This window comes from Osmerus eperlanus, chromosome 1, assembly GCF_963692335.1.
Source record: "Osmerus eperlanus chromosome 1, fOsmEpe2.1, whole genome shotgun sequence".
Taxonomy (NCBI): domain Eukaryota; kingdom Metazoa; phylum Chordata; class Actinopteri; order Osmeriformes; family Osmeridae; genus Osmerus; species Osmerus eperlanus.
The window spans coordinates 1,838,791-1,851,477 of NC_085018.1; positions in this window are offsets into that span (position 1 = coordinate 1,838,791).

Sequence of the window (12,687 nt, forward strand, 5' to 3'; positions counted from 1 at the left end):
TTCAAATAAAGATGTTCAAAAAAGTAGTCGTATGAATTGTTGATGTGGGGTCTGCAGAGGGAAGCTGATGGTTCTGATGGCTGAGGTGACCTAGTTGTTCTAGGTCCAGTTAGCTGGATTTTATTAAAGACGGTTTGTCATGATCTTGTATTGTTAGGTTCTTCTACGTTCATCCTGGACTTGCTGTCATAGCAACAGGTCAGTTAGCTTAGACCTGCTCGGGAGCAGGCTTATTTTATGTACACAAGATTTGATTGTGGCTTCATAAGCAGAGGTGACACAGGAAGTCTGTAACGGAAGGTGCAGGGATCATTCGCAGAGCTTTTTGAATTATCATACGTATTGAGTGATTGACAGAATCCTTTAGCGCACGATACTCTACTTTTAGAGAAATATTCGGTTTTCTCATGAGGGTGTCATTTACATCGTTCATTTGTTGAAACCACATTCAATTATATGACATTACAGATGATAAACAAAGTAATTATGAAAATATTACAATACAAAAACATACAGGCCTAGTCTACTGTAATATGCGTTAAAACATTACTGTGGTCTTCTTCAAATACGGAGTAACCTTCGAGCAAGATCATGCTGTTGGCTCTGTTGCGGACAAAAAAATGGGGCGCTCTTTTTGGCCATGGTGAGCAGCTGACAACAGCGTTGCTGATCAAGGTTTCTACTATTGATACATACCCCCTTTTAAACCAACGTATGAACGCACAATTAACTCAATCCAGCTATACTAATCATAAACAACAGGGGTGTTTGAAGAAGAAGAGTAGAGTTTCTTCTAAATCAGCCTTAAGATGTTTCGTGAAAACGGCCCCAGATCTTTTGGAGGGAGGCTGAGTTCTATACGATGTAAGCACAAACATTCCTGAGAACAACCTGCAACGCACTCAGGTTGAATACTATCCGTGTTGCTTTTCCGGTCGATGAAAATGGATGAGAAATGAGTTGTTGTTTTTTTACAAAAAAATCTAATCAAAATTCATTTGCATAGCCCTTTTTACAAGCAATGTCACAGAGGGCTTCACATACGCACATAGAACTGCCCCTCAACCAACCTAAACCCTCAAAGAAGACAATGAAAAACTCCCAGAAAAACTCATTCGAGGAGAAAAAATGGAAGAAACCTTGGGAGGAGCAATTCAGTGAGAAATCCCCTCCTCCGGAGACGGTTGGTGAAAGAGAGGTGCAGAACACAGGCTTAACATAGTCATACAGCAGGGAAGTGTCAATGGGTGTTGAAACACCAAAATCCAGGGTTCAACTTGAGTACCAAAAAGGTACCAACTTGAAGCTAAACACGGACGGCACTGTTTAAGTATTTAATTGTCTTTGTATTATTTTTATTATATACCAAACTAGCTAGCACTGACTATCGAACTATTGAAAACTTCAAATCGTAGAGTAGGCTGTTTTGAATAGGCCTAAACACAAAACTTGCCATGTGACAATGTTAACAAAGAGGTTTGTATATTACATCTTTAGAAAAACTACCTCTTACCTGTCCTCTATCTTAATGTGACAATCTTATATTTTGATCAGTTTGCTGTCATGCACTGTAATATTATATTAATGTAAGTCCAAATATATGTTTGCAACACAACAAGGATAGGTAATTCAAAACTACATTTGTTTATAATTATTTATTGTGTACAGATACTATGACTACATACTGTACATCCCTGGAACTCAATTAAAACTGCATGCACTATGCTAGGCTCAGAACTGATTTTATGAACCCATTTCAGCACTGATTTGATAAATTATATAACATATATGATGTACAAAGCTATATACAAAAAAAACTCCACAACATACAAACCTACTCTGTGTCCTCGACAATCTGTAAAATACTTAAAAACAACTTTACAGCAACAACATACAAACTCTTTTAGATTACTTACAACAGGCAGGCACGATGAATGAAAACACTTACCACACCTCCTGCAAGAACCCAGGGGCTCGACTCCCTTCCGGATGGTCCTCCTGCAGATGCAGTGCACGCTAACCTCCAAAGCGTACACTGACTTGGCCGTGGGACACCGTGTGGAGCTGGAGAATGGTGTCAGGTGCCCAGCCTGAAAGCAGGAAAAGAGGTGGTGACGCATAGCGGACTGTTCATACTCCATGCATTCTGGGTCCTCACCTCTGGAGAGAGCGAGACTGTTTGCGATTGCAAACAGCCCACAATCTGAGCTGCCTCTCTGCTGCTGGACATCAGGCCACTGCATTCGAACCTGGAGACCTGGGAAAGACAGAAGACCAGTTATTAGAGAAATGAACTCCTGGGTTGTGCTGTGACCACAGGAGTCATAAACATTAACTGTACCTACCTTGCAGTTGATGTTACTTACCGTTACCCAGTGGTTCACACAAACATTTAAAATCTGAACAAACCCCTGGGTTGATGCAGGCACAGAGGGAGAGGAAGGCGAAGGATGCTGTGGCGTAGAGGCCTCCTACATGGGGATGTTGTGCCTGTAAGGGAGCCTGAGAGTGGAATGGAATCAATGGAAACATCATCCAGCCAACAACATGGGGAGAGAACTGTGGCCCTTTGTACCTCCACCCTGCTCAGTGAAGCTGGACAGGCCAACCCCCGTTCAACACCTGTGATGATGACATCATCACAGTCCTGGACATCCTGAGAGAAGACAAATTGATTATTAACATGCTAGGCATTAACAACCTCATGTTTGATTAAAAAAAATAATAGTGATATAAAGCAGTCGTTCTCAAAGTGTGGTCCGCGTACCACTGGTGGTCTGCCAGTGCCCCCCTAGTGGTCCGCGACGGCCACAAGTAAATTATTGCAACATTTCTAACATACATCTCAGAACGAAGAGAACACAGTCAGTAGCCTAATCTATTAAAGATTATTATACGGCTCTTCAGAATGTTCCAAAAAGTTAATTCTAAAACTGGTTGTTCCAATCCTTGATTGTGATTGGCTATATCGCGTTCCATGCCGTTATAAAATCCAGCATTACCTTTCAAGTTGTCCTCATAACATTCTATTATAACTATGGTGGGCATAGATTATTTTTTTAAATTTAGATTAATCTCACTGTAATCTTGGAATTAAGATTTGTAGGATTGTGGGATTAAGTAATTTGAATTCCACCGAAGGCATTTAGAATATGTGTGCTACCCAAATAATGACTAAAAGTAAGTCTTTTAGAACGGGTTTCTCAAGCCAGGTGGCGCATTAGACCAGGGGCTCATCTCCTGTTTCCAAAATGCTTCACAAACTGCTTGAGAAAGCTGTTCTACTATGATAATTGGTGATGAGAATGCATTATGTTCAATAAGATGTACTTGTGTTTACTAACTGTTTATTCAGTTAAATATGAATTTTGGCTGATAGAGCTGTGCTGATGGGCTTGCCTCGGTTGCACTCACACATAGTAGTTTGGCGACGACTCTTCCCCTGCGTGTGACAATCAGGTCCCCCTGTCTCAGATCAGCATCACCAGAGTACTAAGAGGGCACTCCCTCTTCACACCTGCAAACAATGAAACCAATCAGTCCACTTCCTTCTGCTCTGTATTTAAGCCAGTCACTCCCTTCACTCTGTGCTGAGTCTTGTTAACATTATAGTGACATTTCTATGCAATATACAGATAGACCCTGTGATATACTGATCTTGTTTTTGCCCCTGACCTCGTATCTGCTCCACCTGAACTATTCCTAGACGCCGTGATCCAGACCTGTGCCTGTCCTGTGGAACCTGACCAAGCCTTACCTTCATTGCTCAGTCCGCCCCTGTTTGACCTACGCCAGTGACCTGACTACCCTTTTGGATTTCCTCTCTGGCTCTGATAACTGTGTATGACCCCTGCTTGTCCGACCACACCTCAATAAACCTGCACTTGGATCCAGTACCCGTTGTCTTGGGAGTCTGTCCGTTACACTGCGCTACATCAGTGCTTGGCCCGGCATCTTCCACATTAACTAAGGGATGCTTTGCGTTTAGGTGGTATTTGAGACTGGAAGAACTCCTACAGTAAACTAATTCCGCATTGCACAAGGTGCAAACAACCTGAGGCCCCGTTTACACGGAGGAAAAACGCATATATTTTCATGCGGTTTGGCCTTTCATTTACACGAAAACAGAGGTTTTATCACGAAAAACGATCATTTCTAAAAACTCCGGCCAAAGTGGAGATTTCTGAAAACGTTTTGTGTTGGCGTCTGCACTAGGTTAAACGGAGTTTTAGGTTCTCAAACGTCACAGTATGTGACTAAAAATGCATCACGTCATGTGAGCGTCCTGTTTGTAGTAATGTAATGGGGTCATTTATTTGTAAATCGCGTTACATTTGTGAATCACGAAATACATTTGTGCAAAGCGTTACATTTATTTGTAAATCATCCAAACAAATGAACCTCGCGCCATATCTACTATTGAAAGGAAAAGGAAGTTGATTGTGTTATTCGTAGTTGTTGATTTTGCCGCCTACAGGTTTGGCATAGTTATGATAGCGCTCGGGGGGCGTATTTATGCGGGTTAATGTAAACAGAAACATTTTTGAAAACGATCTTGTGTGTACGACGTTATTTTTGAAAACGGAGGGGCAGAAATATTCGTTTCTGTAAATACCTGGCTATGTGTAAACGTGGCCTTAGTCTTGTTGAGGTTTCCATTGGGAAGCTTCTTAAAAATACATTTTCCCTGAAGCAAACCCGGCGGCTTCATAGCTGCATCCATGTTAGCACGTCTCGTTTGATGTGGTAATTTCATACACAAGGCATACACACAGGTTCGAAGACTCGCCTGATAAGAGTCTCACGTTAACGCAGCACGTTAACGCCGATAACGGCCCACCATTAGTTTTTATTGATTTATTGGCTATGGTTTAATCAATAATCGTCTTTATCATCAAACCAAAGCTTGGACAACTTGTTCAGATAGAAGTAGAAGAATGTAAAACTAGTTTGAAGTTTCTGTGGTCATTTTTGACAAATATATTGATGAAATACTGGAAAATGTTTGTTTTTATTGATTTATTGGCTATGGGTTCATCAATAATCAACATTATCACCAAACCAAAGGTTGGACAAATTGGTCAGTCAGTAGTAGAAGAATGTGCAACAAGTTTGAAGTTTGTATGGTCGATTTTGACAAAGATATTGAAGAAACATTCGGACTGTCTACTCTTTTACCCCGGTCCCTAAATATGACGCAGAGCCTTAACGGAGGTATGAATATGATCGAATGTCTGTTGAATCTCGAATATGAAACTGATTTCACCCCGGTCGACAGAACATGTTCGGCACTCCCCTTACTCAAATCAAGTCTTTCAATAGGTGAAACTATCTGACTACTAACCTGAACTTCATTGCCACAGCCTAAACTTTGTCAATCTGTCATGAAAATAATTAATTTCGATATATGCTTCTGCGTTTTTCGAAAAACGGACACATGGGAACGCCCTCGTCTCCGTGGAACGTCCTCTACGAGCTCTCCGTCAGCCCTCGGACAGCCTCGGACACCTTGACGCGCACCTCCTGAATTTTCGGCCTTAAAACCGTACAACGGAACGTTAAATCGAATTCAACCAATGCAATCGCTAGCTACCAAGACGAACACAGTAGTCTAGCACTGTAGCCTACTGTAGTAGTAGGCAGGGGCTTCTTAATAGCACTTGAGGCTCCTGGGCTATGGACTTAAATTTTTTGAGGCCCCCCGCCCGCTAATCGCAAATGTCAAAAGTTTCGGCTTGGTAGCAATTGAGTTTCTTATATTTTTTATTTACGTTCCGTTGCACGGTTTAGGTTGAAATTCAGTTTTTGTGGCAAAAAGTGCCTTGTGTCAACGAAGGGAACTCAGCGCTAGCCTACGTCACAACGTCAGCACACGTTAGCAACGACGCATTGCTGTTGCACAGCAAGTATCGTATCGTGCCATGTGTACTAGCAGCATTGTACATTTAAGCAATTCAAAACTTGCATGTACAGTAAGTAATGTCACATTAAATTATGTACTTAAACTCAAGCTTGTGTGGTGCGTCGCTGTCTTCAATGCCACAGCCTAAAATGTGCATTCAAGTGCATTCAAACAATCCCCTCAGTGTAGTTTGGCTAGCAACAGCATCTAGGCTAGCTTGCTTGTAGCACAATTCAGCTTCTCCATGCAGGGCTCTAGACTGAGACCAAAAATCAGAATTAGAATCAGAATGGGTTTTATTCGCCATGAAAGTTTGCACAGACAAGGAATTTGCTTTGGCAGGAAGGTGCAAACATTAAACATATCAGAATCTAAAATTTAAATATGAGGACTAACTATACTAAGGGTACATAACTAGCAAACTAAGGGTACATAACTAACAATGGAATTAGATTAAAATGAACTATAAAATAAAATATAAGTTGCATTAATTTACAATATAAAAATACAAATATTACAAAAAAATACAAATGGTACAGGATTGTATTTATCCAGTGCAAAAAGCAGTGTTGTTTTAAGGGCATTAAGTCATGAAGTCAGTGTGAACCCTTGGCCTTGTTGAAGAGGCCAACAGCGGAAGGGAAGAAACTGTTTTTGTGGCGTGTGGTATTGGTCCTGATGGACCGCAGCCTTCTGCCGGAGGGGAGTGACTGAAACGGAGTGACCAGGGTGGGAGGAGTCGGCCACAATCTTCCTCGCTCGCCTCAGGGTCCTCGAGGTGTGCAGGTCCTCGAGGGTAGGCAGATTGCAGCCAATCACCTTCTCAGCTGTGCGGATGATACGCTGCAGCTTGCTGTTGTCCTTGGCAAAAGTCGCGTTTGGGGGCATATTTTCAGTTACCAGATGGTAGCTACTGTTTGAATCATGATTCCATCTGAAAAATACTGCCACCTACAACGTTGTTAGAGTAGCTTGTCTCAAAGGGGCTTCAGCTTGTTAAATTCAGCTTCTTAAATCTTATTAAATGGACCCCCCTGATTGGTCGAGGCCCCGGGCTTAAGCCCAGGTAAGCCCGTGCATTAAGGCGCCACTGGTAGTAGGCTACAATTTACCAGGGCAGCTTCTGCACACAGGACTAATATCGCATTTTGCGTTGTTACTGACAATGATCGCTTCCAGCAAACTTCTTTTGAATTAGCCATTTCCCCCTAAATAAATGTCAAGCTTATATACGTTTTTTGGGGGCATATTTTTAGCAGCAGTTAGCAGATAGTACTGTTTCAATCGCGATTCCATCTAATCCATCAGAGTTTTCCGGACCGTGTTCATCCTTCACCGTGGATCGAACACGCCATCTCTGACTTCCCAAGCGCCAACACTACCAGCTACGCCAAAGAAAAGCTAGCTATTCAATGACGCGGGTGGCCTGTTACATACTTGAGGAGTGAGTTTCACCGATTCACACCGGCTACATTCACCCCTCTGAAACTCACTCCGGCGGCTAGCTAATGCTAACCTAGTGAGATCCGGGTCACGGCACCAATGTGACGAGTATGTAACAGACGTGGTCAAATGGTCATACCTTTGCTATATTCCTCAGGTGAAAGAAAGCTGTTTTGGTCACTTTATTAATGTGAGAGTTGAAATTCAAATCTGAGTCCAGGATTACACCTCTGGTTTAAGCCAGGGGGTTAAACCTCCTAGATTCTTAGTAAGCATCTCTCTTTTGGATTTGGGGCCACATAGTAGGACTTCAGTTTTGTTTTCATTTAATTTGAGAAAGTTATCATTCATCCATTTGTTTATTGCCGACAGGCAGTTGGTAATGGAATTGATGGCCGTTGCATCGTTGGGTTCAGTGGATATATATAGTTGTGTGTCATCCCCATAGCTATGGAAATGTTATGTTCTCTGATTATGTCGCCGAGTGGTGACATATAAAGAGAAAAAAGTAATGGACCTAAGCAGCTTCCTTGAGCAACCCCATAGCCGTTCTCATGTTTCTTAGACCTATGGTCTCCTAAACTAACATAAAACTTAATTCCTGTGATATATGATTTCATCCAGTTCAATACACTATCCATGTACCCAATAAGCTTTTCCAGTCTATTGATTAGGATGTCGTGATCAATGGTATCAAATGTTGCACTGAGATCTAACAGGATAAGGATAGAGACTTTATTTGCATCAGAGTTTAGTATGAGGTCGCTAATTATTTTGGTGAGAGAAGTTTCAGTACTGTGATATTTCCTGAAACCTGACTGCAAGACTTCCAGGATGTTATTTTCTTCAAGAAAAGAATTTAATTGGACTAATACTATCTTTTCCAAGACTTTACTAATAAATGGAAGGTTTGATATTGGTCTGTAATTTGCAAGTAGACTGTTATCCAATGTGGGTTTCTTTAATAGGGGCTTTAAAACAGCTGTTTTGAAGGCATCTGGGAAGACGCCAGTTCTAAGGGATGTGTTTATAATCTCTAGCACCGGACCTGAGACACTATCAAACACTCGCTTAACCCTTGTGTTGCCTTCGGGTCACATGACCCAAAGGTTCATAACGAACCACCGTTGTGTTTACCCAATTATACCCAATACAAAAACAAATATTTATTTATTTATTTTAACCTTCACAATGTGGGGGGTCTGAGACAGCCCGACGGTTAAAAGAAAATGCTTCACTTTGTTTTTGTATGCGGTAAAGTTGTCACAATATAACGGTGGGTCACAATGACTGATGGGTCAGAATGACCCGAAGATAACACAAGGGTTAAAGAATGTTGTGGGTATAGGATCAATATCTGAGGTTGTGGAGTTAGGTTCGCTGACGATTTTGGAAAGTTCACTTAGTGTGATACATGTAAATGTTCTCATGGTTATGTTGCAGAATCTACTGATGTCAGTTTCGACCCCACTATTAATAATACTAGCTCTGATCAAAGTTATTTTGTTCTTGAAGAACAAAGCAAGCTCTTCACATTTAACTGCTGAGGATGGAGGTGGGGCAGGGACAGTGTTTAGCAGCTGGTCAATGGTGGAGAAAACTCTGGAATTTCTGTCATTTTCTGTAATAATGTTGGAGAAATATTTTCTCCTTGCTAGATGGATGGTTTTGTTATAGGTGTTTAGTGTATCTTTGTAGATATTGTAGTGGATAATGATCTTTGTTTTTCTCCATTTTCTTTCTGCTGCACGGCATTTTCTTTTCGTTTCACTAACATTTTTATTTCTCAGCCATGGGGAGGTTCTGCTTGTGGACTTCTTTTTGGTTTTCAGTGGTCTAACACAGATAATAGTGCATCATTGAGGTTCTCTACCATTTCATTCAGAAAGCATTCATGACTGGTTGGCTCATGTAAAGCAAATTGTTCAGAACATTTCATCATAGCTCTATCGTCTAGATGTCTTCTTTGGACTAAGAATTTTTTGGTGGTTTTTGTTAGGACAATTTCCACATTAAAAAGTATACAATGATGGTCTGAGAGGGGTAGATCAGTTATTGAAATATTATTGATGTTTAGTCCAGTTGTTCTTACCAGATCTAGTGTGTTTCCGTGCCGGTGTGTTGGTTCTGTTATGTGTTGAGTTAGAGACTGTCGAGGAGATTTAAGAGCTCAATAGTTCTTGGGTCTGCTTTTTTATTTACTTGGATATTTAAGTCTCCGTTTAAAACTACTTTGTCATATCTAGTGACACATAGTGATAATAGGTCAGAGAATTCTTGTTTGAATATAAGCGAGTGCTTGGGTGGCCGATATATAATAACAAAAAGTATTGATTCGGTTTTGAGCTCTATAGCAAGATATTCAATTGATGTAAATTCACCTAGCTCAGTGATTTTGAACAACAGTTTAGATGAGAAAATAGCTGTGACTCCTCCACCTTTTTTTGATTTCCTAGAAACTTGGTGAAAGCTGTAATCGGGCGGACACGCTTCTATCAAAGTTGCTGTTGCCGTGTCATTGTTGAGCCAGGTTTCTGTTAGACAGATGCAGTCTAAGTTGTTTTCACCGATTCACACCGGCTACATTCACCCCTCTGAAACTCACTCCGGCGGCTAGCTAATGCTAACCTAGTGAGATCCGGGTCACGGCACCAATGTGACGAGTATGTAACAGACGTGGTCAAATGGTCATACCTTTGCTATATTCCTCAGGTGAAAGAAAGCTGTTTTGGTCACTTTATTAATGTGAGAGTTGAAATTCAAATCTGAGTCCAGGATTACACCTCTGGTTTAAGCCAGGGGGTTAAACCTCCTAGATTCTTAGTAAGCATCTCTCTTTTGGATTTGGGGCCACATAGTAGGACTTCAGTTTTGTTTTCATTTAATTTGAGAAAGTTATCATTCATCCATTTGTTTATTGCCGACAGGCAGTTGGTAATGGAATTGATGGCCGTTGCATCGTTGGGTTCAGTGGATATATATAGTTGTGTGTCATCCCCATAGCTATGGAAATGTTATGTTCTCTGATTATGTCGCCGAGTGGTGACATATAAAGAGAAAAAAGTAATGGACCTAAGCAGCTTCCTTGAGCAACCCCATAGCCGTTCTCATGTTTCTTAGACCTATGGTCTCCTAAACTAACATAAAACTTAATTCCTGTGATATATGATTTCATCCAGTTCAATACACTATCCATGTACCCAATAAGCTTTTCCAGTCTATTGATTAGGATGTCGTGATCAATGGTATCAAATGTTGCACTGAGATCTAACAGGATAAGGATAGAGACTTTATTTGCATCAGAGTTTAGTATGAGGTCGCTAATTATTTTGGTGAGAGAAGTTTCAGTACTGTGATATTTCCTGAAACCTGACTGCAAGACTTCCAGGATGTTATTTTCTTCAAGAAAAGAATTTAATTGGACTAATACTATCTTTTCCAAGACTTTACTAATAAATGGAAGGTTTGATATTGGTCTGTAATTTGCAAGTAGACTGTTATCCAATGTGGGTTTCTTTAATAGGGGCTTTAAAACAGCTGTTTTGAAGGCATCTGGGAAGACGCCAGTTCTAAGGGATGTGTTTATAATCTCTAGCACCGGACCTGAGACACTATCAAACACTCGCTTAACCCTTGTGTTGCCTTCGGGTCACATGACCCAAAGGTTCATAACGAACCACCGTTGTGTTTACCCAATTATACCCAATACAAAAACAAATATTTATTTATTTATTTTAACCTTCACAATGTGGGGGGTCTGAGACAGCCCGACGGTTAAAAGAAAATGCTTCACTTTGTTTTTGTATGCGGTAAAGTTGTCGCAATATAACGGTGGGTCACAATGACTGATGGGTCAGAATGACCCGAAGATAACACAAGGGTTAAAGAATGTTGTGGGTATAGGATCAATATCTGAGGTTGTGGAGTTAGGTTCGCTGACGATTTTGGAAAGTTCACTTAGTGTGATACATGTAAATGTTCTCATGGTTATGTTGCAGAATCTACTGATGTCAGTTTCGACCCCACTATTAATAATACTAGCTCTGATCAAAGTTATTTTGTTCTTGAAGAACAAAGCAAGCTCTTCACATTTAACTGCTGAGGATGGAGGTGGGGCAGGGACAGTGTTTAGCAGCTGGTCAATGGTGGAGAAAACTCTGGAATTTCTGTCATTTTCTGTAATAATGTTGGAGAAATATTTTCTCCTTGCTAGATGGATGGTTTTGTTATAGGTGTTTAGTGTATCTTTGTAGATATTGTAGTGGATAATGATCTTTGTTTTTCTCCATTTTCTTTCTGCTGCACGGCATTTTCTTTTCGTTTCACTAACATTTTTATTTCTCAGCCATGGGGAGGTTCTGCTTGTGGACTTCTTTTTGGTTTTCAGTGGTCTAACACAGATAATAGTGCATCATTGAGGTTCTCTACCATTTCATTCAGAAAGCATTCATGACTGGTTGGCTCATGTAAAGCAAATTGTTCAGAACATTTCATCATAGCTCTATCGTCTAGATGTCTTCTTTGGACTAAGAATTTTTTGGTGGTTTTTGTTAGGACAATTTCCACATTAAAAAGTATACAATGATGGTCTGAGAGGGGTAGATCAGTTATTGAAATATTATTGATGTTTAGTCCAGTTGTTCTTACCAGATCTAGTGTGTTTCCGTGCCGGTGTGTTGGTTCTGTTATGTGTTGAGTTAGAGACTGTCGAGGAGATTTAAGAGCTCAATAGTTCTTGGGTCTGCTTTTTTATTTACTTGGATATTTAAGTCTCCGTTTAAAACTACTTTGTCATATCTAGTGACACATAGTGATAATAGGTCAGAGAATTCTTGTTTGAATATAAGCGAGTGCTTGGGTGGCCGATATATAATAACAAAAAGTATTGATTCGGTTTTGAGCTCTATAGCAAGATATTCAATTGATGTAAATTCACCTAGCTCAGTGATTTTGAACAACAGTTTAGATGAGAAAATAGCTGTGACTCCTCCACCTTTTTTTGATTTCCTAGAAACTTGGTGAAAGCTGTAATCGGGCGGACACGCTTCTATCAAAGTTGCTGTTGCCGTGTCATTGTTGAGCCAGGTTTCTGTTAGACAGATGCAGTCTAAGTTGTTTTCACCGATTCACACCGGCTACATTCACCCCTCTGAAACTCACTCCGGCGGCTAGCTAATGCTAACCTAGTGAGATCCGGGTCACGGCACCAATGTGACGAGTATGTAACAGACGTGGTCAAATGGTCATACCTTTGCTATATTCCTCAGGTGAAAGAAAGCTGTTTTGGTCACTTTATTAATGTGAGAGTTGAAATTCAAATCTGAGTCCAGGATTACACCTCT